Source organism: Buteo buteo, chromosome 12 (genome assembly GCF_964188355.1).
Source record: "Buteo buteo chromosome 12, bButBut1.hap1.1, whole genome shotgun sequence".
Lineage (NCBI taxonomy): Eukaryota > Metazoa > Chordata > Aves > Accipitriformes > Accipitridae > Buteo > Buteo buteo.
The window spans coordinates 8,521,729-8,542,790 of NC_134182.1; the positions used below are offsets into that span (position 1 = coordinate 8,521,729).

The 21,062-nt window shown below is 44.5% G+C and overlaps 1 long non-coding RNA gene across 2 annotated transcripts in view; it reads left to right on the forward strand.

Moving 5' to 3' along the window:
- Positions 1 to 21,062, forward strand: part of LOC142037566 (uncharacterized) — a 178,921-nt gene that overhangs the window by 78,823 nt on the left and 79,036 nt on the right. Inside the window, exon 1 of one of the 2 annotated variants that reach the window (XR_012652405.1) lies at positions 4,044 to 4,070. The exons of the other annotated variant lie outside the window; for it this stretch is intronic. This is a non-coding gene — a long non-coding RNA (uncharacterized LOC142037566). Of the gene's footprint in view, positions 1 to 4,043; positions 4,071 to 21,062 lie in introns of those variants that run through there. 2 annotated transcript variants of the gene reach the window in all.

Sequence of the window (21,062 nt, forward strand, 5' to 3'; positions counted from 1 at the left end):
CTAAGTGTTTCTCTATTTATACAGCTGGAATACTTTAACTTAGTATCAGTGCTACATAGCTGTATAATTAGCAAACTTCATCTTTAATAGATATGTTAGAGGGAATGACTTGGTGAAAATATTAAGGAAAACTCAAGCTGTCGAGTTGTACGAGATCTTCATTAACTTCATTGGGTTTAGCTCTCAGTGTCTTCAGCTGTAAAATGTTTGTCTGTTGCCATGATCATGCTGATTATCCTGGGACCTTGTCTACGGGCTGCCTTTTACTGTTGTGGTTGGATTCACCTAAAATCAGAGTTCTGCCAAGGCTGATGCTGTCCAAAATTGTAAGGAGGTGTTATCCTTACTCCAAAGCGCTCATAGTCCAAATATTTGGCGTGGAAATGAGAGGTAAAGTGACCTTCTGCAGGTAATACTCGGCTAAAATCAGGGTTGGGATGAAAGCCATAGCCTCCTGACTCACAGTCCTGTGTCCTATCTGTTTGCATAGTCAGCTTTTAAGGCAGTGTACAGACTCTGTTTCTCGAGGACTACTGCAAGGAAGGCCAAGTGTTCAAACAAAAACAACTCATTCCCATTTAAAAGCTGGGTGAAGAGAGGAAATGAAGTATCAGGCATTTGCAGCCAACCCCTGGGAAGTCCTGGGCAATGTGGAGAAAAGGGATCTAGAAGCTGGTTCTAGTCTTTATTGCGAGACATCCTCTGCCAAAAGTGGCCCTGCTGCAGTCTTCTGGTAGCTGCCCACATGTGGAGCAAAGCTGTCTTTGCCTGCTAGAGACATCAGCCCAGAAGCATGTGCGGCTGCACGCCTCGGGAGCTCCTGGCGTTGTTTTAGGTCTGAAATATTTAACCAGGGCGCCGCTCTGCCTATCGCACGCTGCCGGAGCGGTTCAGAGGGGCTGGACCTGCAAATTGGTTCGTAAAGCAGAAGAGGTTTTCAAAAGCACCAAGGGGCACTTAAGCAGTTACCTTCCAGCAACACCTTTGAAAATCTTTTAACAAAGGCACAAGGTGAGTTTCAGTTTGGAGCCTGCCCCCTGTTCAGCAGCAAAGGGCGTTTGCTAAAAAGCCACCCACCATTTCAGACACGACGCTGCAACCTCTCAACTTGGTGAATAATGTTTAACAGCATGAATTTTATTATTTTGGCTTTGAAGGTCCTACAAGGCTCCAAGTTCATAGACAAAACCTCCCAATACACCCAGTGAAAGTGCAAAACCAGAATTATCTTTGCATCCAGCGCACCCCTGAAATTTACTGGCTGTTTATATTGCTAACTGCTACTGCTGGGAGGAGCCCTATAAATAACCCTGACAATGTGTGGGTTTTAGGGAGAAAAGCATTGCGTGAATAACGATCCATTTGTAGCCTAGAGGCTATGCGAGATCTCTGCTTGCTATTTCTTACTGTGTTTATTCAGGAGAGACTACCTCCAAGAACTGGGTAAGAGAAAGCAGGGTACGTTCTCATTAATGTTGAGATGAGGGGTGGTCAAGCCTTTTGTTATGAAGACAAGGGCTGAATGTAAATAAATCTTCTGGGCCAGCAAGCTTCAGTCCCAAACCCTGGAAGATTATTTGTGGCACATGTGTCATTTTGGAGGAATACAGGAGAGCTACACCAATTTCTCCATATACAGTAGATCCTTCACTCCAGCAGCCCACATGCTTTCCTGAAATAGTCCCATGAGGTTTTGATTATGATTCTTGTGTGACTTCTGGTTAAAGACTAGCTTGTCAACATGACCAGGCCACCTCAAACAGATCTTACTGTATTTTTTTTTCTGGTAAGAGAGGCAGCCAAGGGAGGAAAGAAGATGATACAGAGGAGTATTATGTCCTTTTGAGGTTTGCTTGCTGCACCTCTGAGTAGAGAGACCACAGTAAGGAAGACAACTTGAAGTTAAAATAACACACAGATGGAAAATTGAAGGATTCCCTACTGAACTCACCTATTTTTTTTCACTGCTTTTTTAAAAACATGAAGTCCATGTTCTTGTTTGCTCCCTTGATTCAATATCCAGTCATTTTTAGTAGACCTTCATTCATCTCAGTTTCTCCAAACACGCAACTTTTTTGTCAGGCACAAAATACCTTTTTTTTTAATCTTTGTAGCAAAATTAATTAGCGATGTAGTACAGCAAGCTTTTGTACTTCTGACATCTCAGGATCTACAAGCATGATCTCAGTAAACACTGAAGTGGGATAACTGACCTGAACGTGCAGTCACGCAATGAGCAAGTACCCACATTGACATGATATCTCTTCTGGGTTTACATTTGTTCCCTTTGCATTGAGGCTTAAATGCAGATGTTTCCAGCTCGTTCCCAGGATTATCCTCCATTAATAATTTATCTTTGTATAGAAAATTCACTTGGAAACATTTTTTCCGATAAAATTGCTCTCCCTAACAACAAGCATGTAATACGGTGGCTTACAAGAGCTGACCCCAACAATGTGTTTATCCCTTTTCTTCCACATGCCTCTGGCAGTCTCCTGCCTCATTCCAGATCCTTGTTTGTTTGTGGAGATGGACTCAAGGAGTCCAACCTGCCTGGAAGATTAGAGTGATTTCAGTCACAGGCCACCTTTGATTTTCAGATGGAATATCAGCCAACTTTTCATCTCTTGAAATACCGCAGAGAGAAGCACTTGTTCACCAAATCCTGCAAAATGCTAATAGAATTGACTGCCCTAAAGGGCAGGGGGACCTTTCACATCGCTACAGCTACCTAGTCAATTTTGACTGACAGCGGAGGGGTATGTGAATGGAAACACAACACATTTGACCACAATTAACCTTCTGGCTCCATCCTAACCTACGGAGCACCTGCAAAACCGCCTGCTAAATTCTGCTTGCATGTTCTCCCTTTTTGTGCAGATGGCAAAGGGTCGGGCAGAGCACAGCTGGAGGTCTGTGGTGGAAACTGCCTCGATGCTGTGGGTAGTCACTGAACAGAACAAAATGGATAGTGGACTGGCTTTGGGCACTCTGGCCTCCGTATTGCATGCACAAGATGGGGCTGGGGGTCCCAAAATGTGTGTAGTGCTCCTGCTCTGCCATTAAATGTTGACCAACCACCGGCAAGCCATCATGCACTGGTCAGTTTTGGTTCAAGGCTTGGGGTGCTACTGAAATAGGAGTCGTTATTATAGTCCAAGCTCTGGATCCGCACAGAGCCTGGGAAGCTGGATGTTGGATGTCTTTGCATCCTAACTCCTATTTTAAGTTACTTCCTTTTTATAGCATAATTTCCAGGTGGGGGGATGTATTTCTGTACATTGAGTCTCCTGTTTTCCTTCCTTGATAAGAGTTTTAAATAGCATGTAAGAATTGTCAGCGGGTAGCTCTTTTAATTATTTAGAAATTATTTTCTACATGACTCTGAGAACTTGTGACCTTGGAGCACCCCTTGGGGTCCCAGGCTAAGCTAGGTGGTGACACTTGGTTACAGCCCCACAGTGGCCCCCAGTCCCCTTGTTCTCATGCCGCATCCCCACGCTTTCCCAAGCTGGAGGGAGTTGCCTTCAAGGGTGCTCTCATGGGTGCGACCAAGCAAACCTGAGCTGCAGGCTGGGACCATGCAACTCCCCATGTGGATAATAGTGATCTCTGTGCCCTATCCCTTACCTTCAAAAACTAAAAAGGACCAAAAAAAAAAAAAAAAAGCACTGGGAATTTACAGGAGCTGTGTTAGGGCAAAAGAGAATCGGTATGTTTGGATTTAGCACTCTCTTTCCTCCCCTTTGAAAGGGAGAGCCTGCAGCGTATTATGTCAGCCTAGATTTCAATACCTTCAGGTCCTTACAAAGAAACAGAAGGCTGCAATGAAAAATATGCTGGGCTCTAATTTTGGCCTGATGCAGATCATATCATCTCACTTGGGCTGTTGAGAAGATGGTATAATTTGACCTGGATATATGCCATGTCTCACTGTTGCCCCCATCAATCAATCTGGCTCTTAATCATCATCACCTTTCCTGTCAAGGAATGATTTTTATCTAATGACACTGTTAGCCAAGGCCCATCCCCTCTTCTGCCGTGTCCAGCTAGAGTCCATGCAGAAATAAGTAAGCAGTGTCTTTTCCTTTTCCTCTGTTTTTACTCTTACCCAAATCCGCCTTTTCTTTTTCCCCTTTCATTGCAGATAGGACGAGCAGCAGCACCATTTCAGAATGTCTTTGTTCTGCTGTAGTAATTGGGTACTTTGGACACAGGTGTCCTTATTTATTTAGTCTCTTTTTCAAGCTATGTTCCACACTGCATACTGGTCCAAGGGCTGGTTTTCATTGTTGAGGGTTTTTTTTGTTGTTGTTTTTTTTTGGACAAGCATTTCCTTTTTCAGCTTTCAACAAAGATGACATAGATATTTCTGTGTATCTCTATGTTTTCAGCTGCGTGTTGGTTACCCACTTGACTGGCTATACTTCAACCCAAAGGTAGTTACTTTTACAGAAATGTCATTTGTGAAGTTGGCATGGAAAGCAGTCCTGAACTTAAAGTCTGTGCTGGGGAACAGGTTCCCATGGTTGCCTTTTCTTTTCTTTTTTTGCCAAAGACAACCACAAGATCTGTACCTGCAGTGCTTTTTTTTTCCCCCTCTCTTTGCAGCTCCACAATGAGACTTCTGTGAGCCAAAAACTTCTGGTAAGAATAGCTCTGCTGAATATTTTAATTAGAAATGTCATTTCCCCTGACCAGTACTAATGAAGCAGATTAAGCGTGATCCGTTGCCAGAAAAGCACTGGAGATAGTGGTGGTTCTTTGCACAGGTGCACACCAGAAGACCTCCTCTGCCAAGCAAAGTAGGTTATATACAGCTGCAGACCTACAGAGCTGGAGGTTGGCTCTTTGTAGGGCATAAAAGAGCTCAAGTTGTATGTAATTTATTTGGTTTGTGGGCTTGACTAATTTTGTATTGGTAGAGCAGGGAAGCTGACTATATGCTTTGCGTTTGGTATGGGGGTTACGTATATACTGTGCACACATGAACTGTGGCAAACAGAGACACTGAGTGTCTTTGCATTGGTTCTAGCTACTTGTCTTTCTGTGAACTACAGGTTCATAAATGAGTGCTCAAAAAGTCCTAGTATGTGTGGGTGTCTGGGAGCCATAAATCACCTTTTCTATCCTGATCCCACTCCCTCTCTTAACATCTCTTTTTGCTGTGGGCCAAGGAAGGAACCATCCATTATCGTCTAATGTGCTAGTCAATGGTATGAGTTGGAATGGGGGAAGAGAAATCAGCAGCAAGCCTGAGAGTCCTGTGCTATAATCCCTTTCATTTTGCATCTTCTAAACCACCAGCTGACCCTACATGCCCTGGCATTCCCAGAAGCTCTAGTTAGTCTTCCATGAGACCCAAGTGACAGTCATCATCAGCTGAAAAGGACAAGGAAAAGCCCTACTTCAAAGCCAGGACAACCCTAAGTGGGACAAGAACACAGAGGTGTCCCTCTTGGAGAGCTGAGCCAAGCCCATCCTGTACCCCTGAGGCAGGCGGCCACCCTCTTCCCACAGCAGACCATGAATAAGGCGGTGATGGCAGCCTTCGGGAGTAGCATCCCCCAACCATTGGCCACCCGTGGCAAGTCACACGTGCTTGTCAGCAAGGCCATAAGGAAGGCTCCCACCTCTTGCCACTTGTGAGCTGTGGAGATGGGAATAGTCAGGGCCTGCTTTGCACCTGCAGGGCTCCTCCATCCCATCGGGCACGTAATGGCCCCAGGCCCTGGGGTTTCGCATGAGTGGGAAAGGGAGATTGTTTCTTGTGGACCACAATGGCTGTTTTGCTGAGGTGAAGGGTGTGGGCAGCCCATCTCTGGGCACAGGCTTGCAGAGAAGGAGCTTTGTCCCTCTGGCCAGCCTTACCTGGCTCCATAGGGTGAGGGAGCAATGAAACCGTGGCCAGGGCACTGCAAGTGCTTCGATCCGACCCCAGGTAGTAGGATGCCAGTGGGAAGGTCTCCTGACAGGTCCATGCCGCCACGGCCACATCTCCTCTCCCTGCCATGCTACCAGCAGCCCCACAGCATTACTGGCTTTGATTTAATATCAGTGAGGATGGGTCAGGTCCTGAGGGCCGTTATGGATCTGTGGCATCGGTATAGGTTGTGTCTTGTAGCAGAGACATTTCACGTGATTTCATTCAGACTGAGGATGGCTCTACCCTCAGGCTCTCAGTCTTCTCAGTGCTGCACATAGAAACTTTCTTCTTTCCTTTGCAGGTAAGAAAACTGCTGCAGGAATCAAATTCTACCAACCAAATTTCTGATTCCAAAATATCTTTAATCCAGGACACTATATAAAGAAAATATATTCCTATTTTAGACTATTTCTCTTGGGAAGGGAAAGGTGAAGAGTTTTATTGTGGGTTTTCTTTTTTTTTTCCTTTTTTAGGTAAGAGAAATTAAAATAATATTATAGAAACTTTCTATAAAGAATAGGAAAAAAGATTGAGACTGGAAAATGCCGATTGCTGAACCAGGACAGGGGATATAGGAGGAAAAATTGTGAATATAGTACTCTATTTCTTTGAAGTCTGACAAGTATCTATGACAAAGAATGAACACAGGAAAATATTTCAGTTGTATTAAACTAGCCATGCAAGAAAAGAAATGCAGCAGACAATTCTTATTGCTTGGAATATAGAAGAAACTGCCAAAGTCAGCAAGCTAAGCAAGGTACATAAATTCTGCAGGGAGCTGAACAATTCATTTATAGTCGCACTAATAAGCTCTAGGTAGAGTCGTATTTCCTGAGTGTGCGTGTGCAGATCTTGTAGGTGATGTGGTTTTTCCTTTGAGCTGGGCAGAGAGCAGTTTTCCTGTCCTGCAAAACTTTGAGATTTCAAAACATGTTCCTTTTCCACCCGGGGAAGAAAGCTGTAACTTTTCAACACATTTTGTTGAGAATAAAAATAGAGAGGGAGATAGAAAAAAGAGGGTAACACTACCATGTCTTCTCCACCCACCCTTTCTAAGGACTGCCAACAGTATGAATACAGCTTGCACTTGCAGGGTCTCAGACCTGCCACCTCTCTGCCTTTCTCCCATCGTTCATGGGAATACCTCAGAACACTGCTTTGGTTCTTCACCAGTAAGTCTCTCACTGAGGTGGAGTTTAAAGGGGGACCCTCCTGTGTCTGGTTAGTGCCCCAAACCTCCGTTCTCTTTCTTTGACTCACTGTTTCCCTCTTGGAATTCAGAAGCTTTTGCTGCCAAAATTGTAGTTGAAACTGGTGTGCTTAAGCAAAAAAGTTAAGGTTTCAATCATTTGGCTTTTTTCTTTAAAAAAAAAACCAACTCCTTTTTTTAATAAGTATCTGGACCTGTTAATTTTTTTTCCCCCCATGTTTCACTCCATATCTTTTCTTGAGTGGCCCATATGAAAACAGGAGACTCCAAATGTGTTGACCACTTTGAGCAAGAGTAGCTGTTTAGTGGAAGGAGGCATGGACAGGTCGTAAATGAATTCTCGTTATGTAGATGTGGTTCTACCTTTCATACCTCTTCAGCCAAGCTTGCTTTTGTGCTGTGTAGCAATACACAACAAAACAACCTTCTTCTTTCCTCTTTTTCATGAGTGTTAAATCTCACTGTGTGGTGGCCAAGTGCAGAAACCAAACTGACCTATGTGAAGGGCTACAGAAACTACTTTCCTGGATCAGGAGCCAGCAGTCTGGCATTGCATTGGTTCTGGAGATACCTTATTGTCCTCTGGTTTCTTGCAAGGCTTTTGCTATGACCTTGCTGCCGGGCCCTTACTTCTCAGAGCTGTAGGCTTTCTTACAGTCACAGATGTATCTTCTGTGCAGGGCATGCCATCAGCTGATGCCCAATGTATACGTGTGTGGTCACAGGCTGGTTAGCAGAGCCTCACCCAGGGAACACCTCTGTTTTGCCAGTCTCTGTATGACTTTTTGCCCTGATGTCAAGGCTTTTTTCTCATGTCATCTCCTTCTATCTCTCTGTTTACTGTTTTTCTACTGTGAAGACAGCAAATGGGAAACACTGGAGGTGATAAATACCTACAGCTCCATTACCAGCCATTTTGAATTTCACTACAGGCTATCGTGTAGCCATGGTTGAAAGGGGCAATGCTCTGAGTAGCTTTGTAGCTTGCTTATCCCACTTTATATCCTGTTACATGACCCTGCTGCAATATTCTTCCCCCATCATCTTTCTTCTCCAAGTACTCCCCGAAATGACTCTAATCAGAGAAGACTGTGGAAGAAGGGAAAGAGCATCTGCCTGAAGTGCAGCCCAGGTGGTGACGCTGGGGCGTGCACAAGAGTAATGGGATCGGTAGAAAACTGATGGAATTATATGCCAGGCTTTCAAGCGTGTCTTACAAGTGATTTCTGCTGGTCAGGAGGAGGGAGGACCACAGGAGGAATGATTAGCTAGGGGGACAGGGTGTTTGAGGGCAGGCTTTGAAGGCTGGTCTTAATGGATGGTTTAAGTGGTTTTAATGGATGTTGAGGATTTGCTTCAGAGGAGAAGGATTACAAGTGACATTAACTGAGAGCCCAACAGTGTGTTTGGTATGGCTCATTTTGGGGAGTTATTGAGGAGTTTTATTTAAGGATGTAAATACAGAGAAGTGTCAAGAATGGAGACATTTGCCATAGGCTCCTCGTATAAATATTTGTGCTGAGAGGATGACCTTCCTTAGCTGCTGCGTAATTGATGACATCCACTGCTGCAAGAGCACTGTGCTAAGTGATTTTGGCACTGGGCTGGGGCTATGAACACTGTTTGCTCTGCTTTGCACTGACTTGGTAGCAAAGACAGGGGAGATACCCTCAGGACCAGGGCTGTCGGACAGGATGCCAAAGCAAGCAGGGCTGTGCGAGCACACAAAACCAAGGGGAGGTTTAACTGGGCATGCCTGGGCCATGTGCTGCTTGTTGCTGATGACTGCACGTGGCTTGGGCATCCTCTTCAGGCATGCCTTGGGGCATTTCATGGCACCATGCCTGGATTTGGTGCTGTCCTGGGTGCATGCTGGCAAGAGGCACAGCCAGAAAGGCGTATGCACAGAGAAGGTGGTCTCCTCTATACCATCTCTGTTTGCCTATGGATACTCTAATCTTCATCAGCAGCTGTCTCAAGTGGTGGGAGATCCCAAAAGGCAGCACAGAGGATGACAGAGGAGTTTCTGGAGGGAGAGAGGACTCTGTCTTACGCAGAGACTAGGTGATTCATGGTCATCTCGGGCGAAAATGGCACAAGACTGAGACCTGGGGCACCATCAGGCACACGTGCGAGAATGAGCTGTTCAGCTGCGCAGCACCAGCCTTACACCCCTACTGCAAGCATGGCTGCAGGCGAAGGCCAGTCCCACCAGTGGGGAGGAAAACCTGGTGCCCTCAGCCCCATGTCAAACCCGAGTGGCATTGCAAGCACCCAAGGATCTTAACAGTGAGAGCACAGCATGCAGGGGGAGCTGCAAATGAAACAGCTGGGGCTGCTGGGGCACGGTGGCTGCCGCTCTTGTTTCTCTGCCGAATATGAAAGTTGAACTGTAATCCTCATGTGACAAATGACCGTGAGGCTCCGGCTGTCACAACACTTGTGGTGCAGTTGGGGGGAGTTGTTAAGTACTAGAACTTCCTTGAATTCACTTGCACTCTGGTTTTATTAACAGTATTTCATAAACAGATTTATGGTAAGGTTTTCATTTTAGTTAGCTTAAAATTTGTTGTTTTCTTTTAAATACTGTTTCACGTTATCATTTGAGTAAATAAAGGGTTACTTTCAGAAACACCTGAACTTCTACAGTGAAGGGCCATAACCTAGAGGAGGACACCCCAGCTTTTTCCAAATGGTGGTCAGACACATGCTGGCTTACCTGGTTTTGTCAGCAGATGGCCACAAAACGAGATGAGCTTTGTGCACAGCAAATTTTAAAATGTCCTCCTCTGGGCATAAATTGCCATCCGCCAAACTACCAACCAAAAGTCAACGTGTCCTTTTGGTGACAAATTAATTCTCTTGAAGCTGGTCTGACAGTCAGCCTGAAAGCTGCCACAAGCCTCCTTCTGGTTTCCCCAGGAAGCCTCCCCACTAGACTGAAGAAGTCAAATATCATGAATTAACACTCTGTAGCTGCCGTAGCTTTTCAAGCAGAGCTGGAAAAGACTGCTTACTCATCATATTTAATCCTCTCAAAATTGTGTTGGCTTCTCAAATAAAAGCAGCAGCATCAATCCTCATGACATTACATGATTCTTCCACTAAGTAATTTGTATCTTTGCCTACTCCAAGAGAGAACAGAATTAAGTCATAATTACGTTCTTCTTTTTTTCTTCCTTTTTTTTTTTCCTACTTCTGAAGATGTAAAATGAGTAATTCATTGTTCAGAGGTATGAAGCTAACATGACTAATCATCTGACATGGAACTTTTTTTTTCCCAGACTTGGCTAGTCTGTCCTTAGAAATATCATACGGCTGAGATGATAATTTCTGACTCAGTCCATGCAGGTTTTCAATTGTGGTGCTGTAAACACAAGCAGAACTCTGATGAGCAAATTGGCAGAACAAAGCCAGACTGTCTGAAAGGAAGCAAAATTGAGGAGGACAAGCATTAAGCTTCGAAAGAGACTATCAGGCACGTGCAGTGCGACCTGTTCCAAATGCATTTTGTAACAGTTTTATTACTCACCTAAATCAGGAGATGTGATTGACTGGAGCCAAGCTATAAACACCCCCACCCCCACCTTTTTTCCTGTTACCTGTAAGAGAAAAGTTGTGTATATTAATGTAATAAATCAAAGGTACTTCCACCAGATTTCTAAGTATTCATCCTTTTTCCATATATTTCTTTAGGAACCTACATTGATCTGATGCCATGTAACAAAAATACTATTTTCTGGGCAAGCAAGCAACAGGTATAAGCCTGAAAAGAGGGCACAATATTGAATGTAAAGTGAGGGGATGTTTTCTCTTTGCCATATTTAATGCTGAACTTAGATGTCTACGTATAGGGTGCCTGCATAGCCTCTGGATGTAAGTGTCTTTTGTGCCTTAGCTGCTGCTTTCTCTCGATCCTATGGGTCCCCAAGTGTTACACCTAGAGGAGGAAGGCATGTAGTTGCTCAAGTGCAAAAAAAGTAGTCATAATGGACTAACGTAGGTATCCAGCATACCATGTTTCTTCTCTTTCTGCCTTGTAAATGGAAGATCTTTCCTCTCCTCTTGTTTGTCTGATACAGGTAAATGAGGCAGACTTCTGCTGAGCTGGGTCATCCTTTGACAAGGTGCCTGGATCTGTTCGTCCTGTTTCTAGACCTGACAGTGCTGCTAGTAGAGTCCACCCAAATGTCCTGTATTGCTTCAGTGGGTGGTGCAGGATTTCTGGAATACCTAAAGCTGTACAGAACAGCCAGTCGCAACCTGAGCACTTGCAGAGCAGCCGAAGGGCCAGCAATTGCTTCGTTTTCCTGCTGCAGCAATGTCTGCCTGTAAAGCTTTAACAAAGGGCCAGCTGTGGAAATGAGATTCTTTGACAAATGGTACTATTTGTCATTTTGATTCTCAGCAACTGGTTAACTGGGTGTCTTTTTTTCCTTAAACTTTTCCACTGGTGCAGGCTTTGCCAGGGCACGGGAAGGTGCTCTTGGCTTTTTGTCAGAAGTGTGAGCAAGGAAGTTTCCCCACGGATTTTTTTCTTGTGTCTGAGCCCCTTAATATTTAGATGCATCAGTCTTTCATTTGTCATCTGCTTCATGGCAAAGTCTGGAAATACGTTAAAGCAAACTGTAATAATTTCTGAGAAATTATTAATTCTGGAATGAATGTGACAAATTTCATCTTGTGTTTGGCTGAACTCCGCCTGAGTGACTAACTGCTCCGGGAGAACTTTCCAATTGTCCCTCTTGAAAGTCAACCTCTTTGAATTAATTCAGCATCCTCTATTTTGATTAAGTATGTGTCAGCTTATTGTTAGTGTGACGGGGAGATATGGGACTGTTTGTTTTCCTTTTAGTATTATACAAACAATCTAATTATGACTCATGCACAATATGTGCCCTCAGTACATGATAAGGGACATGAATGATAAAGCATTAACTGGACTATGTGCAAGCTTCTCTTGTGGATTAAACAAGCAGGGACTGAGTAAACAAAACACAATACTTTTTCTTCCTCTGACATCTCAGCAGTTCCTCCTTTCCAAGGAAAGCGGTGTTCTTTCAAATCTTAACTTTATACTGAAATAGAAGGAGATGAAATAAAAAGACAAGTCCTCTATGCAGTAGGTATCACAAGCCCAATCTGATATCTCATCCTGACTCTGATGTCTTCTTACAGATTCCCTGTTTTCAGCTTATTTGCAGTGTGATTCCTTCCTGTCCCCAGTACTAAGATTTATTTGAGAGCATTTGGAACAAATGTGCATTCACTCTGTCCTACCACCCTGAAGCATGCTACCATGGCTCTTTCTAATGGGCCAGAAGTTGAGTCTTCCCTGCTATACCCTTGTAAAGGAGAAAACATCAAGTCATACAATAGGTAGACTATCTCGTGAGCCACAAAAGAAGCATATGTTTTCTTTTCTGGAAAAAGTGTTGTTACTTAATGCTAATTTCTTTGCTTTTTCTTGCATCCATTGGACAAACACTTTGACCATGGCAATCCACGTAAGATAACAAACCTGCTGCGGGGTGTCTGAGTATATGGAAGAAAAATAACACAGGAACTTGCAGAAAGAACAACCAGGTGCAGATGGAGCTGAAGCAGAAATATTGGTGACAGATGTTCTTCCTGGCCTGCTGGAGGAGTATGCACCAGACAGCATCTTCATCATGCTGTGTGACATCTCCTGCTTTGGAGAAGTGAGACATTATATGATGTCTTTTACAACTGCGTAACGCTGCCAGAGGAGGTGAAGTGCTGCAGCACCTCTGCCTGTAAACACCTTCTCTGCAGCACCACTGATTGGCAGGGGGACCATAAAGAGAGGGAAGGCTCTTTGGAGAAAACATGCACCAGAAGATTATGCCGTTGACTTGTGAAGCTTGGCAGCTACCCTCCTTATAAACACCTTCTCCACTGGGCAGTAGATCGTAAATAACGAAGGAACTGAAGGTGATTTGACCAGAGTAGAAGATGAGACAAATGTCCACACCTGCAGAAAAAGAGCTCTGCTACTACACACGATGGTGTGCAGCGTGGGCTTTACCTTCCTAAAGAGTTAGGGCTTGTTGCACTTCTCTGTACCTTCGTTAGCAAATAACGTAGGTGCCTTAAGGAAAGGGTAACATGCACCTTCGCAAACCCACAAACCTTTCTTCCTCGCTTCCAAATCTCTCCAGAGGAGAAGCCAAGTGAAGAAGGACCTAAACTTTAAGAAACTTTTGCTGCTCTAACTGCCGTACGTTTTTCATTTCCTGTAAAGCTATTGCAAGATAGGAACACACATCCTTCAGTGGGTACCCTAAGCTGCTGCTGAAGTACAGAGCATAGATTTATTTTTAGTATAAAAAAGAAGATTCCGGCTTTGCAGCTTGAAAGTTAGCCTTTATGAGCATTTCTATGATGTGACCCTCTGTTTTTCTGTGGATATTAATATCAGGTGAAATAAGGTTTTTCAAAGCATGATTATAAATTAATATTTGCATTAGCAATCAAGAGGCAGGCCTCTGTGCTACATGCAGTTTCCCTTAGCTCAGAATTCCTCTTGCGCTGTTGGAAAATCCTTTGTGCTGATGATCCCTCAGTTACTTTGCAGGGAGGTGACTGCAGAATGGGTGGACTCTGCAAAACCCATCAAGATTAAATTGGCAAAAGCCAGCAAAATAAAGGAGAGCGCAACATGGCTGAGGCTGCATTCACTTAGAGCTGGAGCTGAGAACCAAACAAGAAGCTGATATTTCTACCTCTTCCTATTGCTATTTCAGAACAGGAAAGCCTTTATCAGTGTGCAATCCTTTGCAGATCAGCTTCCATCACAAAGACTGTTTGGAGTTTTCATTTTTCTCTGGGATTTTCCCTTTTTAATGAATTTTCTAATTTTAAAATTAATACGAAAGAATGCTTCATGTGTCTCAAAATGAAGCATAGGGTGCTGTAGGCATTCTTGCACTGCTCAACACTGCTATTTGAAGATCCAGCAGTAGTTTTTAAAAGGAAAGATTAACAGGAGATGTGAGGAATTGACAAAACATTTCATGAATGCCGGAGAAAAACATGGAATATCTTGTCACCAGCTTTGGACAATTTTGCAAAATTGCTACTCTTCACCATGCCAAGCAACTGCTCATAAGGTAAAAAGCTGCTTAGTTATTAAAGAAGGAAAAACAATTCTCCGTGCTCCAAAACAAAAGCACCATGATAATCAAAATGCTGCCATTTCACCTCGCTGTTAAAAAGGTCACAGTTTTGGCTGGAGGCCACATTGCAAAGTGATCTTCTTTGTCACTTGAATAGGTTGGCTTGGATCATGAAAAATCCTAAACTAGGGCAGTAGAGAGAAAAAGGGAGAGAGTCTTACAGCCTGGGAAAGGAACAGAGATTTAATAACACTCATTGCTTGTTTGTACAGCATTAAGGCAAGAAAGAGAAAACAAAGCCCCTTCCAGATCCCCACGCTAGCTTGGAAGGCATTTCCATGAAGCTAGTTGTGCTTTTCTGTTGTGCCGGTCCTGACCAGAGTGAACTGTGCGGCGAGGACGTCGTCCCTACTTGCCAAGAACAACAGAATGGAAGTGCAACACCATGCTAAAATTTACACCAGGCTGACAGACACATTTGTACTCAGCTGGCTGCTCCTCAGGGGCTTGATCTGAACACTGTCCATGCACTTAAGTTGTTCTCACTGTTTTATGAAAAAGACAAAACAACTCTTTGGTGGGGGAAGGAGGTGACAGGAGCGTGGAGCAAGAAATGTGCATATGTATATTGGTGTGTGGAGCAGAAGGGAATGGTCTGTGGAGTGCTTAGGGGAACGTAGCTGTAGCTGTGGGAGGAGGAAAGCGTTATTTCTGCGCGTGAGTTGGAAACTGCTGGGGTTTGCATTGCAGATGGCTTTACCCACGGCTGTCGGTGATGGGCAGGCTGGTGGTGGTAGTGACCTGCTAGGTCTGGGTAGTGATGAAGCCACGTGGACCTCAGCTCACTTCCACCTTTGAGGGAAAGGGAACAAGAGGCTGTGCATCCTTTGATGAGGAAAAATGTGCCAGAGGAGGGAAAGTGACCCAGATCTCCTGCGCTGGGCAGAGGCAACAGGCCAGGTGTGTGCTCAGGGCAGATGAGCACAGTGCAGTAACATCCAAAAAGTTTCTTCATACATGAAGGCTAAGCTGGGGAATAACAAAAAGGCAGATAACAATTGGCCTGAGAGAAGTGCTGAGAAGAATCAGGACTGGGAGGAAGGAGGAAGGTTTGTGCCATCGTGGTTGTTCCAGGCTCCTGGTGTTCTGGTTCAATCAACACCAGTTTCTCTTGAGCCACCAGCACTCGTTGCCCCAAGTAAGGAAACCTGTGCTTGAAAGGGGGTTCCAAAGTACCAGAGCTGAGGGGACCGGTCGGGGAATGTACCGGGACTGGGGACGATGTGGCCCATCCAGCTGGGAGCCATCAGATGGGGGTGAGGAGAAAAGGGCAGACCTGCACGTGAGGGGAAGAGAGAAAGAATAGACCAAGAGCTGGGGGTTGCAGGTGGGAGAAGGAATTACAATAGTGAGATTTGAAGGCGTAAGTAATTCTGATGTCAGCTAGGTTTTAAGGGCATTGCATTCTCTTGGACACATTTGTTCACATCCCTTCTTTTCCTAGGGATCTCCCAGCTCTTCTGTACTCCAAGCAGATCTGGGAAGTTGCATTTTTTCACCAGGTAAAGAGACCTTTCCTGGATTTTACCTGTGTGTCTCTCTTCAGGGAAAATACAAGTTGGGTTTTCTTTTTTAATTCCTCCTCTAAAATGCACTAACCTTCTCCTCTTGCTCTCTAGGCAGCTGCCCCTTGGGATAGGAAAAGGAAATTAAACAGCTAATGGTTATGCTTTAATTAGGCTTTATTGGAGTTAACACAGCTTATGCTCTGCATATGTGCTGCAGAGAGTTAGATACTTAAAAAATCCTGTCTTTGCTATTATGCGTTTATGAGAAAGGAAGCCCAAGGAAGATCAATACATCCTCTGTGTAGATTACAAATGGTTCATGACGTATGTCCACAGGAGCTGTTTTTAGTGAGGGTAGTCTAGTTATTATGGATTTGACATGAACTTGGCCTGGTGCCCTGAGGGAATGCAATGTAGGCATAATTTGGTCTTCCTGTAATTGTCTATTTAACTTGGCAATCCAGAGTAATTTTTTCCTGTGAAATGAGACCGAGACGTCACTAAAGCGGCGGTCAGATTAATTAATGAGACATAATAATACTCCTAATAAAAGCTCATGAGCTGAGTCCTCTTCCCTCCCCTTTCCTGTCCTCCCCTGCTGTCCTCCCCCTGCTGAGAATGCAGCTTCCCAGGAATCCATGAGTCACACTTCGTAAAGGAGTTTCTTCTTTAGTTGACGCAAACAATACGGCGGAGAAAAATAATAAGTGCAGAACCATCTGTTTGATGAAGTCCTTGACATTTTATTTCATTTCCCCCTATTGCATATTAAAGGAAGTAAATAGAAAAACATTTGCTAATTATACCACTGTTTACTGATTGCTGGGGTGACTTTTATTGTATTTATCAGAAGCGCTAACCCGTCCTGCAGTCCCAGCTTCAGCATCCTCCTTTCTGCTTTGTGCGAGAGGAGCACAAGAGCAGCTATGGGTGCTCAGTAAGGCTTTTGAGCCCTTCACCTCCAGGCAGCTCACACAGGGGTGGAAATGGGGCTCTTCTGGGCAGCCAGGAAAGCTGGGAAAGGTGATGGGACTGCATGGGTTTGGGGTAATGTGCTGAGCAAATGGCAGAGCCTGAAGCTGAGACTGAAAGCCTGTCCCTGCGGTTGGACACTGGGAGGCAATGGCTGCCAGTTCCTTTTGTGGGGCCAGGACTTTGTGCTCGGTGTCCTGGCTTTGTGTTTGGGCTCAGGAAAGCTTGACGGGGAAGGCTGAACGGCAGTCCTTCGCTGAGACTCTGATAGCGTGAGCAGCGGCTGCCGTCTGCCGTTTTGAAAGAAATCTCCTGAACAGGCCGCTCTCGCTCCCTCCTTCCCAATGCGCTGGACTGTGCTTTTGTTTCCCTGTCTGGTTCCCTTTGTAGGTACAGTTTTATGGCTTAAAAGTGGTCCCTGGACGGTACAAGGGATGAACAGTAAAACGCAGAGCCTCATCCCCCGCTCTGTCTGGGATTTGGATTTGGCTAATGGTCAGACCAGGCCAATGCTATTTGAAAACAAGTTGGTGGCCAAAGGCCAGTTATATTAGGCAGCTATTTCCTTTGCAAAATCTAAGCTATTGGCACTCATTAAAAGTGAGAGCAATAAATCAAATGGTTGTGAACTAAAGCAGTTTTTCTCCCACCGCACCATGTAAGGCCAGCGTGAGAGCAACTTGGCCTGGCCCATTACTAGGAAGGGAAAGGTTTGCAATGCCAAGGAGGACACGGTGACCTTATCTAGGGATGAGGACGCTAGGAAATTCAGAAACACCAGTTTGCCTTTGGATGAGAATTCAGTGCTGATCAAAGAATCTATTTCTGGTTATTTCCTTGGGTACAAAAGACTTGACGAACTTTCCAGTCCACCATTTGGACGGATTTAAGTGATTTTATTACTTATCATTCCATGAAGATTCTATCAGTAGCCCTGGTCGTCCTGATAGGCTGGGTGTTTTGACTCTCCTCTCTAACCTCAGCTCATTCGGACAGGTTTATGTTCCTTGTGCTGTAAAACTCTCAGTTCAGAACACAAATAGTGGAAGATACATTTCTCCACGGCTCTAACCCACGGTAACACATATGCTAACTTGGTTCCAAGGGGTGCGCATCGCACGTTGGTGTGTTCTCTCCAAAGTTATCATGAAAGGAGTTATGTTAAAGCTAGAGGAAGACAGCTGTCTGATTGTGAAGGAGATACCTGGGGTTCGCACCACCGCTAGTTTCCGCACGTGGAAACCGTTCACTAGAACAGGCCCAAAATGGTAAGAGTCATCTTCCAGGCTCCAGGCTAACAAATCTGGGAAAGTTCAAAACTGACTCACTGGCTGGAATCCATTTACTACATTGACTCTTGACTACATGAAATAATGTAGCTTATATGGATAACTTCATAAAGCAGTTATATCTTCTGACAAGTAGAAGTGTGCACTACAGAGAAGCCTCTATTGGTTCCTGACTCATTTTATTTGGAGGAATCTTGGTGTTTGCAGCAATGGCCTTAGCTGGTAGGTAAAAGTGCACGTGCGTTTCTTTCCTCGTAATATCACTCATGCTGTCTGGTGGTCTTTTGTGGCTTTCCATCTGCAAATCCTTTTTTGAAATGTGATTATACATAAAGGAGAAGCAATAGTTAGCATCTGGTTTTTTATGGCTGCTTTGGAATTTTTTTTGACGATTTTTTTTATTATGCTGATAATGTTCTATTGATTCATGGGAAGGAAAACATATCTGCTTCTTGGAGTTACATGTAAGGTCCAATAGTCTCTATTTATTTCCTGCAGTGATTTAGAACTAAAATGGGGGATATAAGATGCAATAACTTCATCCTATACTTCTCATATGTAAGAATCTTGAACAAAACGAGGTAAATCTTGGGTATTCAAAGAACTTCCATCCTACAAAGTTTCCATCCTACAAAACTATGGGCTAGGGCCGCATCAGTGTATCACGGTAGAGAATCGTCAGGTAGTAAGTCTTGAAGCAAAGCATTAATAATGAAGCTGTGGGAAGTTTCTTTCCACCAGGTTTGCAAAAAGGGGAATGGATTCCAGTCACTAAAATGTCACAGGTTTGTTTCATCTTATTCTGACTCAGACCAATTCTCACTCCATAAAAATGTCTGTGTAACGTCCTTGCTAAACCTTCACATGCATGTGATGTCGAATGTGCAGACTTCTTTGCTTACTTCCTCATGCTGAGGGCACCCACAACCACTGACTGATCTGGCAGAGCCCATCTGTCCGGTGTTGCTGGTCACGGGCTGTCACAGACCACTGCTGCCTAAACTATGGAAATCAGCAGCACGTTAATGATTTGGATTTGTTTCTTTAAGTCTCAAGGACTTTTCTCTTGTATATAATACCTGGGATGAGACCCAGACCTTGTTCCAACATGTTCAAATGCATGCAAAGGTGTGATAAAAAGGTGAATGAGAAACTCACCGTGACCAGACAGCTGCCCTGATTTTCAGAACGATGTTTTACTGTGAGTGCCTGGGGCTGAGGGCTTTGTGCTAGCAAGGGTGGAGGAGGCAGCCGATCCCTTCTCTTTGTCATCCATCCCTTACTATTTTATTTATAAGAGCAGCTGCGTACCTGTGGCTGCGATCAGCTTAGTCGGAGGCAAGGTTTTGTAGAGAGGAGCAGAATGACAAGGTGCAACCCCGGGTCGTGGGACAGGCAGAGCTGAAGGGGCTGCGGGAGAGGCGAGGAAGAAACGCTGACAGCTTCCCCGTTAGTTGATTAGTAGTACTGGCGTGCCTTCAGAGGAGGTCAGCCGCCGCTCCCGTGCCCGGCGGAGGAGATCCACAGTCGCTCCCAGCAGAAGGAAGAGGAGGAAGGAAGGGGGCTTTATTCAGCCACGGTCACTCCTCAGGCGCTCTGCAGACCAGCTGGATCCCACTTGCTGAAGGACAAGGGTTGTATCGTTCCTGCAAAAAATGCTTTGCTTGCATGGGCTTGACTTGGATGCATTGCTGTAGCTCCTGGTTTTGACATTCCTCTGTTTGCAGGCTAACATAAGCAAATATGTTCTTTTGATCTTCCCTGCAGCTTTGTGATACTATACATGCAGCTCCATGCTTTCTTTCACAGATGTCAGATTCAGCTCCCACATGGGATCTCCAGGAGAAACTGTTTTGTGTGTTTTTAAAGGAAAATTACCCAATTATTTTGATGGAGTTAATGCGGAGATGGTGACCTTTACATTCAAAGCTGTTATGCTGCAAATGTTCCAAATACATTATGTGCTCTGCTAACGCTGCTGACAGGTTCTGCATGATTAATAGTGTTTATAAAGCGTGTACAAGAGTTTGGGAAGCCTAGGATAGAAGAACTGATATGGGATTTATTTTGCACTAAACATGATAAATATACGGTTGGACTTGAAGTATTTTTTTCTTTCTAGAAATGACTTAATGATGGAAGAGAAAATCACTAATTCATTAAACGAGCTGTTTAATTTTTCTTGTAAGAAAAATAAAAGCAAAGTGTATTGGTAGTGGTTGGCCCAATATATACATTTAGATTGATTATTTTTAAAGGAAGACTGATGTTTTTAATACATGGTTTTTACTTCAAGACTGGCCTGGTTCCTGCTTCTCTAGAAGGCTGTAGCAACTCTTCTGTCAACTGCACCAGGTCACGGTATTGCCAGGGGCCACACACAGCTTGGAGGAAATTTCAGGGTGAGCCTGACATGTAGGTAACAGAGGCAGGTGTTTAAATAGGGAAAAACGTATAAGGTTTCCCATTTGTGCTGCTGTGAGGATGTTATTCAACAAATAGACAAATGCAAGTTTCTCTGCCTGCTCAAGAGACATCTCAGAAAGACTCTTTATCAACTTGATTTTAAACCAAAACATCATGACTTGTTCTTGAGCTGTTTTCCACTTTCACAGCATGTCCAAGGACAGGATTCTCCTCTTCCCCACCTGGTGCTGTGGCAGGGCTCCCTGCCCTCCCACACATGCCATGCTGTCCTGCACAAAGCCATGGACCTGTATCGTGGCTCCAGTTTAAAAACCTGTCTAACTCTGAGGACTACTGAGGAGCCTGTGCTCATTTCCAGTGGCATAAGCCGAGCAGAAGCAACCCCTCTCATGCAGGTCGGTGCAGATGGGGAGAGGGGCTCCGAGTGCCCATGCAGGCACCCACTGAGCTGCACGTGGAGGTCTCCTGCATGGGTGGATGGAGGGACTGACTCGCTAGTTGGACTCTAAATTGTGATAATGTAATGTTTAC